The 11567-nt window shown below is 36.6% G+C and overlaps 1 long non-coding RNA gene across 2 annotated transcripts; it reads right to left on the reverse strand.

Moving 5' to 3' along the window:
- Positions 1-1615: 1615 nt before the first annotated feature.
- On the reverse strand, positions 1616-9650 carry LOC112654691 (uncharacterized). Of its 2 annotated transcripts, none has more exons than XR_007402370.1 (3): positions 9509-9647; positions 7321-7801; positions 1616-1876 (listed from the first exon to the last, which is right to left on the reverse strand). It is a non-coding gene; the product is annotated as an uncharacterized LOC112654691 (long non-coding RNA). The 2 variants fall into 2 exon arrangements; XR_003133241.3 differs by lacking the exon at positions 1616-1876 and adding an exon at positions 6479-6634 and having other exon boundaries at positions 9509-9650.
- Positions 9651-11567: the final 1917 nt, after the last annotated feature.

The raw sequence follows: 11567 nt of genomic DNA on the forward strand, positions 1-11567 counted from the left end.
CCATCATTAAATACAGCTGCATGTTGCAGTCATTTCATGGTGTGTTTCTGAGTACGACTAGCATCTATACCATGCTAAATACACAAAACACTTAGAGTGATCACAAGTGAAATTTATAAATATCTCATTCACTCATGTACCCATGTGATTTTTTTGTTAATCAGGTAAGGTATTTAAAATAAATATATGTATTGAAAATCCTCTTATTACCTGACCTTGTTATCAGTTCACAGATAATGAAGTGTATGAAGGCTTTTCTAAAATACCCTACGTGGTAATGACTTGTACCCATGTAAGGAGATCAATGCAATCTCACTTTCTTTAAAATGAGATATTTTAGGGGTGCCTGGGGGGCTTAGTCAGTTAAGCGTCTGCCTTCGGCTCCTGGGATGAGCCCTATGATGTCTGGCTCCCTGCTCAGAAGGGAGCCTGCTTCTCCCTCTGCCCCTCTCCCATTCATTCTCTTTCTCTTTCTCTCTTTCAGAGCAGATTCCCCACTAAGCAGGGAACCCCTTGTGGGACTCAGATCCAAGGACCCTGGGATCATGACCTGAGACAAAGGCAGATTTTTAATCCACTGAGCCACTCAGGCTCCTATAAAACTAGATTTTTTAATTAGTATGAGGCAAAAATGAAACTGATGTCTTACCCATAAGTGCCTAGGCAATCCAAGAAAGATTCTCTTGTTCACAAAGTGTATTTCCCTTACTATTAATTTATAATCTAACATTTCCTTTTTATTATATATTTGATGTGAGTTTTCTATTCTTAGAAATATTTGAAATTTTCTTTCCCTCATACCATAGAGATGTAAACATACAAATTTCTCAGATTGTGACAATTATTTGAAAAACTGCATTTTGTTTATCCTATTCATACATTAATATTCAATAGCATGATAATTACAAAATTAGGATTGTATCTTTTGTTTCTTATATGTCTATGCAGTTTTAGAGCAGAATTATATTTTAGGTATTTTTATTTTAATCGTGAAATTTAAAAATAAGCCACATATCATTTGACATTTATACAATATCCTGATTCTAACTTGAACTATTATATGTGAATATGCACAGAATCATACATCTTTTCCAGATACCTATTTCCAGATACCTATAATGCATTGATTATACCATTTTCCACATCTTCGAATCAGTTAATCATTTCTTGGTATCCATCCATCTCATTAACCTTAATTGGTATTTATTTGGTCTTACCATACTGAGTATATGGCACTATGCTAAGTGCATGAAATGGTTTAATTTTAATTAAACAATTTGAGTCAATAATATTGTGCATGTATGCATGCACACACACACACACACACAGCCATACTGACCTAGTGGACTCTGTATACAGTGTAGTCCTAGCCTAATGGTCTAGTAGTCTCTGGGGATGCAGGTGAACCTTCCTCTGTTACGAGTGAACATGTAACAATGGTATTTGGTGAGCACAGAAGCATTGTTACCAGTTGCACTGCACCCTGGCATCTATATCATGGTATCAGAAGGATATATATAGAGATCATTTGGCTTCTCTATTTTCAGAGGTCATGTGTCAGTTTCATATGTATATTTTATTAAATTTGAAAGATTCATAAGCTACAACTCCCCAAACTCCAAAGAATTCACATAGTTTTTCTTATTTTTAAAAAATAATTAAAAATGATTTCAATGTTATGACAAGATCTCACAATTTCTATATCAATAGTATCCATCAATCCATCACTGAAGTCTCACAGAAGGTGTGATGCTTCGCATGGAACTTTCACTGAATATATTTATTCTTTCAGTTACTCCATATTTTTCATGAAAGGCATTCCTACCAAATCATTTGAGTTGTTTTCAGAACTTGGGAGGCAAGATATCACATCACACTGAAACAACAAACAGATTGAAAAATAATTTTCACATTAAAAAAAAAACCTTCTCTTCTACTGTCCCCATCCCTGTTTATATACAACAAAGAATAAAAACCAAAGGCATGTTTAGATAAGTATAGTCATTAGTCACCTAACAGTTAAACCAACACAATTTCTTTGAACCATCAGTGAATAGTTGTCATTTGGTTGATAATTTACATTCCTGATGCTGTAGCCCAGCCCAGTCTTTAAATCTTCACATTTGCTTTTAACCTGTTAGTTCAAGTTAAATGCAGTTGTTAATGTGGAGCAAAAAAATCCAACTGGAAAATGTGAATCCTTGGTTGGAGTTAGGGAAGAGAGGAATAATAGAGTCATTGGCTAAGGAACAACAAGTGAGTTAGATCATAAGGCATAGCAGGTTGCTTAATTGTAATCTTAATGTCCTATTGCTTTTTTATTATTATTAATGACCAATACTGAGGAATGTTTCAGCCAAAAATTTATGCATGACACATTTCCATGGGACATGAGAATACTCTTGATTTCCTTTCTCAAAAAGGATATTCCATTTTTAGTAGTTTATAGGTATGTTGCATTTCTGTTCTCTTCAAGTAAGCCAAGAAGTGCAGATAAATTAATGTAAAAAAAAATGGCCTCCCTCTATGGACTGAAAATATTTTTGTATTGCAGATTTTAAAGCTTGTTTTGTGATTCTTCCATTAAATCAAGGTAATAAAAAAACAAGTACAATTAATATATGATCTAAATGAAGTAAATTAACCCTTGCTTTCAGGTTAAAATAGTACATGGAAAATAGTACTTGAAAAAACAAAATGCAAAATAGTGTGCTGTGCACCAAGGGACTGCCTGAGAAAGCTCAGGAATTGGTTCAGCCTCAGCAAACAGTATCAGTTTGTCTTATATTCTGTGAAAGAAACAGGATAGAGTAAAAGACATTTCTACCACCTCTAAAACACCTGCTATGGAAACCACTGTTTATCTGCTCTGAATTCTTTGAAATAGAAGGGAAGAACAAGCTTTAGGTTTATTGATCTGTTTGTTTTATTGTTCCTGAGATTCAGCGAAGTTACAGATTTTGTATTTATAAACTCGTTGCAGATCTTTCCCCAGTAATACAGATGATCTCAAAGAAGCAGCCCCACAATGGGGGAGTTCAACAGTGGCTTGCATAAAATCCCACGTGCCTTTCTATGTCTTCTGAGAAGAAAAGATGCAGTAAAAGTCTGTGAGACCTCACACCCCACACAACCTGGCTATACCAGCCAAGATCTCTGGTCTCAGCCCTCCCTGAACCCTGGATGCCATGCTTGCCATCTGATACCACACAGTTTTGCTAGACCAGCTTCAAATTGTTAGTAAAACACAGGGATATTGGTTCATTCCTGTTGTTATTAAAATTAGGTTGGCAGGGAGAAATATGTGAATGGCCTTTTGAAGGTCAAGCTATTTCTGTCTGTAGGGAAGTAGTATGCTCAGAGCCAGAATAAGAAATAGGTTAGCCGAGCTAGGACCTGGGCACTAAAATGCCACTGAGGCCACTACAGCATGATTGAAAATGCTGGGAGCTGCAGCAAATTGCATTTTCTAGAACTCCTCTCAGAGAGGACTGCTAATGATTGGAAGAAATGCCATGATAAGCTGCTTGCTTACCCTTATAGCCCCAGCTAAGCAGGGGCCCTAAACCTAGTAGGTGCTAAATAATATTCATGAACCAGAAATGATTGGAAGCCTGACCTCAGAGGTATGTTCAAGTAGGAAATGATCACTTGATGATCTCTAAAACACTCTCTAAAGAGAGGTCACTGGAAGGAACATTTCTTTTCTTCCAAAATGCCTTTAAAGAACCTGTGTTCCGTGAATAGGAATGTGAGCTAAATGACTCTAGACAGTAGAGGAGAGGCTGATTTCTGAACCAGCACATCTCTGCTCTTGCCCCTCTCTCAGTGTTCATCCTGTCTGCTAATACATACTTGTACTCAAAGAATATCTGTTTGAAGGAGTGTCAAATTATTAGTTAGCCCTATGTGTCTACATTTAATTTGGTCCTAAAAGTGATACTATAAATTTGAACTTGCCTATAGGTATATTTTTTTTGGAATTCTAGGCTCAGCTCATCCTGGTGTCTGGACAAGAAGCATTGTCAGATTTATGAGTCAATGGCTCATTTTGTTCCAGTGAAACCCTCCCCACTCTCACCCCCACCCCACATACATACATAAATAAACACTACTGCAGGGGGTGAGAGCTGGCACATTGGTTCCACTGAGATAATCAGTGGAAGTCCTTTATGTAATACAGCCTGGAGGACATTTTTCATTAAAGTTTTATTAGAAATGAATTCAAACTTTATATCTGAGAAATGAATTTCTTTCTGGACATCAGATATATTTAAGTCTAAGGTAAAAATGATTGAAAGGTATATGTGTGATGTCACAGTACACATTTGCACAACTACATTTCAATGCTTTAAAATAATCAGTACCCAGTAAAACATCCACTTTATTTAACAAAGTCTGAGTACACACAAGATGACTGAGATGCTTCAGTGGTAATCATGTAACCTTGCTCCCTGCAGTCCTTATTAAAAACATTTAGCCATCAAGATATGGTGGGGCATACCATCACCATGTATAACTGACTTTCGAAATTTTCTCTACAATAATTGCACAGGTTGGATTTAAACAACAAATGATTTTTTTTTAAGAAATAAAGCTTCAATGCTTTAAAGAGCATCGTTCTTTAGATGTTTTCCATGATGGGATTCCTAAATGAAGTACCTTCTACTGTACAATCAGAAGCCATGATATGTGTTACATATACATCAAAGACTCAAATATAGCCAAGCTATAATTCTTATAAAAATGCCTTATTGGTGAAATTCAGCCTACATTGCTTCTTCCTTCAGTGCCAGAATTTCTGAACATTAATGAAAAGGGATTAGCTAAATCCTTCATTGAAATGCTAGTGTCTGATTTCCCTGACTTTTGTTTCTGGATTACCACTTTTAAAAACCTCTGACAAGTCAAAGAATGGGGAGCAAAAAGCCTAGTATTCATAGAAGAAAAGTCAGATAAAGATCAATTTTATAACATGACCAGATAAACAAGGAAACAGAGAGATAAAACCCTGAATATGTTTCTTTAATTAAATTCTATGTATGCAAATTAGGAATATTGAGACATTTTTATTAACTTTTGGTTTTACTTTCTAGAGTATCCATCTTGCAAAGGCCCTATTTTTGAAGCTGTAGACTTAAAGAGACATGATACTGACAGTGGATGTATGAAAATTCCTTTTATTGAACTAGAGTTAAACTGGGAGAAAAATGAAAAATTCAAAAGGAATCCCTATTTGTTGTTTTCTGTTTCCCTTTGAGATTCAACGATAATATTATCATTTTGGATCAAGAAGGATTGCAATGACTAAGACTATTTTTTTCTATGACTAAGATAATTGATATTCAGTAATTCATGGAGATAACTACCAAGTTTTCCCCCACATCTTACTCTTTACCCCATGAGCAAGGTGAGTTTCAAGAAAATGCTGATGGCAGTCACTGAATGTACTATTCAGCCAGTTAGTTCTTTGTAGTTATTAACAGAAAATTCCCAGACTGGGTCAAGATAGATTCTTCCAAGGTCAGAGGAATAGAGCCAGGTGAGGTGCAGGTGAGATAGCAGGCAACAGCTCACCTAAGCTTCAGGTACCATGTGTGTCTTTTCTCTGCAGGAGCAGTTCCTTGGCTTGTGACCCCTGATGGCCATTTCCCCTGCACTGAACAGTCCACCACTCTATTCTATCAATTTTTGAAGTTCACTTAGCTGTTGCTTGTGAGACTCTTTAAAATTTCTAATTACAGATATTATATGTGTGTGTATGTCTACAATTTTTAATACTGAAAAACCCAGATAGTAAAGAAGATAAAATTCACAGGGCATCTGGGTGTCACAGTCAATTGGGCATCAGACTTTTGGTTTCTGCTCAGGTCATGATCTCAGGGTCATGAAATCCAGCTTGGCACTGGCCCCATGCTCAGTGTGGAATCTGCTTGAGATTCTCTCTCTCTCTTCTCCTCCTCCCATTCATTATCTCTCTCTCTCAACTAAATAAATAACTCTTTGAAGAAAAGATAAAATTTTCATCAAAGTCCATCACCGACAGTAATCCCTCATGACATTTTTACATATACTTACATGAATCACTATATATTTACAATAGTTTTTCCATGGATAGGTTTAATTATAAGGCATTCTATAGCCTAAACTTGTAAAAATGTGTGTGAATATTTTCTCATGTCATTTTACCGTCTATGTCATATTTCATCTTAGAAATGTACCATATTTTTAAACCAATGCTTATTGTTGGACATTGAGGTTGTTTGAAATTTCATATTATAATAAATAATTCTGGTACAGACATTTTAGGAAATCATTGAGTAGTGCACCCATTACATTTTTCTAAGGATAAACACTGAGACATAGGTTTTTTTGAAACTGGCTATGTAATCCTTGACTGTTGTTATTTCCATGATTTGCAGCTGTGTTACTCAGGGTAGACTAACTGGAATAACAAACAACCTCAAACTCTCAGAACCATAATGCAACAAAGATTTATTTTCTATTCACACAGTCTCATGAGGATATTTCTGGTCAGTGATACTTCTAGGTGGTTCTCCTCCAAGCATTAATCTCAGGATTCAGGCTCCTTCCACTGTATGTTTCCACCATCAAGGAGTCATTCGGAACCATTCTAAAATGACATATGTTCTATGGCTGTGTCTAAAACAGAGCACATCACTTCTACCCACATTAACTTGCTGGTAACTCAGAGCCATAATTCAATCTATCTAGATCTATCTATAGATTGTGACTCAATTTATTTATCTCCAACTGTGTGTGTGTGTGTGTAGCAATTGGTGGTGGTGAATAAAATCTTTCTTTGTGCCCAGGAGGAAAACTGAATGTTTTAGTGAACTCAGAATTGTTTCTGTCCCAGGGTGATTTTTCTGAACTTGATTAAAATCTTTCTGTATCCTGAAAAGTACTAGTTCAGGCCTGTTGTCCCAAAATGATTGTTAATAACACCTCCTGCACTTTCAAAAGTATTCTGATTTAGATGGTAAATTATATGGTCACCCTAACTATGGTTCTATACTATCCAAGACCTTAAAGTGTCCTGAATCCTGTTCTTTGATCTAGGTGTTCTTATGCTTCCACACTATCCTGGGATGTCTGTCTTGACTTTCTAATGCTGACTAGATCATTTATCTGAACTAAGAAATTGAGAACAGATCCCAGAGCAGAAAGACCAGTGCTGAGGCTATGTTTTTGTCTTTTTTATCTGAGAATAGAAGCTACAAGAAGTTAGATTTTAGTTCAATAAAAAAAGACATTTCTACAACTAACATCTTCTAAAAAACTTAAACATGCTATTACCGAGGTGGTAAGGCTCCTCTCCTTAGAGCAGTTGAAATGAAGATGGCATTAGCATTTACCAGGGTTGTTATACAATGGATTCTTGAATTGGTTAGAGGGTTGGAATAGATAAGTTTCAAAGTTCTCTCAACTTGAGGAGTCTCTGCTTTTGAATCACTAGTCCACTTGAAATGGGGCCAGCAGGGGGACCAGCCACTGCTGTCAAATGCATGAACTTGACTCAGTTTAAGATGGATCACTTTTTTAAGACTAAGGGCTCAACCATGGCTTTCTAAAATAGCTTAATGCTGGTGATATATTCAAAGTTTTAAAAAAAGTGGAATTTCCTCTTTGTCCTAGGGAATTACCACTGAAGAATCTAATGATGATGATGATGATGATGATGATGATGATGATGATGATATGTCTTTTTAACTCTTCTCACAGGTACTCTTTTTTGTAAGTGTATCATATTCTCTACAATTCTGGTTGTGTTTGCCACCTATAAGGGAGAGGAAAATGACTGGTTACGCTCACATAATGTAATGGGTGCTTGCTAGCCCTGTTTTCTTTCCCTTCTGCATCCTCTTGCAAAATAAGAGGCTATTTTGCCTCTAATGCCACATAAATTATTTTCTTTTCACTGTAAAATTAAGACAGGGAGGTAGGAGAGAAAGGGGAGAAAAGAGGGAAAGAGAGGAGAGGGAGGGAGAGAGATGTTGAGGGGGAATAAAGACAGAAATAGAATATAAGACAAAGAAAGAAAAGAGAAAAGCATAAACTGATCACAGGCAAAATGATATAATTGCTTTGCTTTCAAATTATGCCTTGGTAGAATTGCCTAGTGATGGAATAGTTAAAAATATGCTATAAAACATGTCTATTGTCAGACAAATTAGAGAAGAATAGTATAATTTCAGAAAACAAAACTATCATTAAGGACACTGAGAAAGTGAATAGAGAATACAGTTAAGCTTCTGTTTTGACTTCAGTCACTATGCAGAATAGTTTTAAATAACATATTCCTATTTACAAATTTGAAAATAAGTGTCTGATATATTTAAAATCATCTTTCCTTTTCTTCTACCCCATAGATTTTTTTTTATCTCTTTGAGGCACAGAGCAAACCAGGACTCACGGACTCTAGCTTCCTGCTTAGTTCCTGTGTCAATTATGGGGTGTAAAGAATGGCTTTGTGGTGCCCACCAGGCCGCTCTCTCTTTTCTCCCCTCTCCCTCTCCCTTCTCTTTTTCAGCTTCCCACAGCCCAGTGACAATCATAATATGCTTGCATATTTTTCCTCAATTGTTTTTCCTTGCAGAATTTACCTCTAGGTCACACTATTCATCATTATACTATTCTCGAAACAAATTCCAAATTAACCTTCTTAAAAGAGATTCATTTATTTATTCATGAGAGAGAGAGAGACAGAGAGAGAGAGACAGAGAGAGCCAAGCATGGAAAGGCCAGAGGGAGGAGGAGAGAGGGAATCCTCAAGCAGATTCTCCACTGAGCATGGAGCCCAAGGCAGGGTTCGATCCCATGACCCTGAGATCATGACCTGAGGGAAAAGCAAGAGTCAGCCACTCAAATGACTGAGCCACCCAGGCGCCCCACAAATTCCAAAGTATCTTAAGCAAAACAACAAAACTTATCTTTGAATGGAGTGGATTAATTTAGGAATTTTTAGGAATAATGTCAAATAACAACGTCAGTGGCCTCAGTAGACCTGCTCAAAATATGAGAGAGGAAAAAACAAAAGGAAAATATCCTCTTTAGCAATGGCCCAAACAGCAAAGACCACCTAGTGTGTCTCCTCTGAGCATGAAAATAAAGGTATTAGTGAAATTCTGTCCCCCAAATAATTGCAAATTGCTCCCATACCAGTATGTCTTACTTGGACTTAAGTTCTATTATGAATCATTTAGCTTTCTCGCCCACATACAAAAGTAGAAGGTGGTTAGTTCTCCAAAGGTCAGCCTCATAGAGTTTCACAACAATTTCACTTTTTTTTGAGATTTTATTTTATTTATTCATGAGAGACACACAGAGAGAGGCAGTCTCCCTCTGGGATATCTGATGCAGGACTTGATCCCAGGACTCCGAAATCATGACCTGAGCCAAAGGCAGATAGATGTTCAACCACTGAGCCACCCAGGTGCCCCCAATTTCACTTCTTTAATGCTGGCCTTTTTATGTTAATACTTACTCATTCTTTCCCTGTCTTGACTTTCTTCTCATGTTTCTTCACTCCCTCCCTACATCCCATGGTTTTAAAATCACCTGCAAGTTGTTGACTGTTGACATTGCGTCTGCATTCTTCACTTCGGCCTTCATCTATGTTTCTCCTTTGTCCTCTCTGCATTCTCAATGAGAAGTCTGTGTCATTGTTCTATTTGTACTGTTGTGGATTCTATGTCTCTTTCCTCCCACCATGTTTAAACTGTTTTCCTTATCGCTGGTTTTAAGCAATTGGATTATGTTGTACACAGCTGTGGTTTTCTTAAAAGTTCTTGTGCTTGGAGTTTGTTGTGCTTATGGATCTTGGGGTTTACAGTTGTCAACAAACTTAGAAAATTTTGTCTGTTATTTTTTTCTATTTTTTTCAGTTCTACTATGTTTAGATAAATTAGACCTTCTACTTCAGGTAAATTAGACCACTTGAAATCATTCCACCGCTCAGTAACTCTATTTTCATTATTTTTAATTTCTTTTCTTCCTTTGTCTCCTTTTGCATAGTTTTCATTGCCATGGCTTCAATTTTCCTAAACTTTTCTTCTATAATGTCAAATCTGCCATTAATCCCACGCAGTGTATTTTTTATCTCTGACATTGTAGCTTTTATCTTTAGAAGCTTTATTTGAGTCCTTTTTAATTTTCTATGTCTCTACTTTTTGAACATATGGGGTACAATTAAAACAACTCTTTAAATGTCTTTCATCTCATAATTCTTTTTTTAAATATTTATTTATTTATTTTAGAGAGAGAAGGAAAATAGGTGCAGGAGGGGCAGAGGGAGAGGGAGAGAATCTCAAGTAGGCTCCATACTGAGCAAGGAGCCCAACAGGGGGGCTCCATCCCATGACCCTAAAATCACAACCTGAACAGAAACCAGGAGTAGGTTGCTTAACTGATTGCACCACCCAGCTGCCCCTTGTCTCATAATTCTAACACCTATGTCTATTTTAGTTGGTTTAGATTGACGATTTTTTTTCCCTCAGTATGGGTTATTGTAAATTTTAACTTGCTGGGTGCTGGATATATTTTATCCCTGCAAGTATTCTTGAACTCTTTTCTGGAACACAATTACTTAAAAACAATTTTATCCTTTCAAAATTTGCTTTTTTTAAGATTTGCTAAGACCAGAGTAGTGCTCAGCCACATGGTTATTAATCCCCACTACAAAGGTAAAACCTTTCTGAGTAGTGTACCCATAGTCTGTGAGTCATGAGGGTTTTTTCAATCTAGGGCACACACTATTTCTGCCCTGTGAAAGTTTCAAGGGCTTTTAAAGGGATTCTCTCCCAAGCCTTGAATAATTTCCTCACCTATATCACTGATCTGTACTTTGTTAAACATTTGAGAAAGATATCTATGCATATCTCTAGACTTTTCTTTCTGTGTAGTTTTTCCTTTCCAATATGCTGTCTTGTGAACTCTAGCCCCTTGGTTTCCTAGAAGTCTCAGCTTCATCTCCTAGATTCAGTCAGCAAGGCTTTGCTTGGGTTCATCCTCCCTGTTCCACAGCATGTAAATTCTCTCAAGGAGGCAGGTCAGGGAATTCATACAACTCACCTCATATGTTTCTTGTCTCTCCAATATTGGTGTCCTCCATTGTCTGGTGTTCTGGTGTCAAGTATTTTGAAAACTATTGTTTCAGCTATTTTTCCAATTTGTTTGTTGTTTCAGATAGAAGGGTAAACCCAGCCCCTGTTATTCCATCTTGACTGGAAGCAGAAGTTCTATATTCCAATCCTGTCCTTTTTGTTGAACTCCAACTACTTATTCAACATTCAAACTTGCTTGTCTAACACACATTCCAAATGTATCATGCATACAATTGAGTTCTTTATTCCTTGCAAAAGCTGCTTTTAAATTTTCCTCTGTGCTCTGGGCATTCAAGCCCAATATTTAGAAACATCTTTTTTTCATTTTTCTCTTCCCCTTCCCACAGTCTATCCATCATCAAATACCATTAACTCTACTTTCAAAATATATTCCAAATCCAACTTCTTTTTTACCTTAACTAAGACCTCTCTACTCCAAGA

Source organism: Canis lupus, chromosome 15 (assembly GCF_003254725.2).
Source record: "Canis lupus dingo isolate Sandy chromosome 15, ASM325472v2, whole genome shotgun sequence".
NCBI classification, from domain to species: domain Eukaryota; kingdom Metazoa; phylum Chordata; class Mammalia; order Carnivora; family Canidae; genus Canis; species Canis lupus.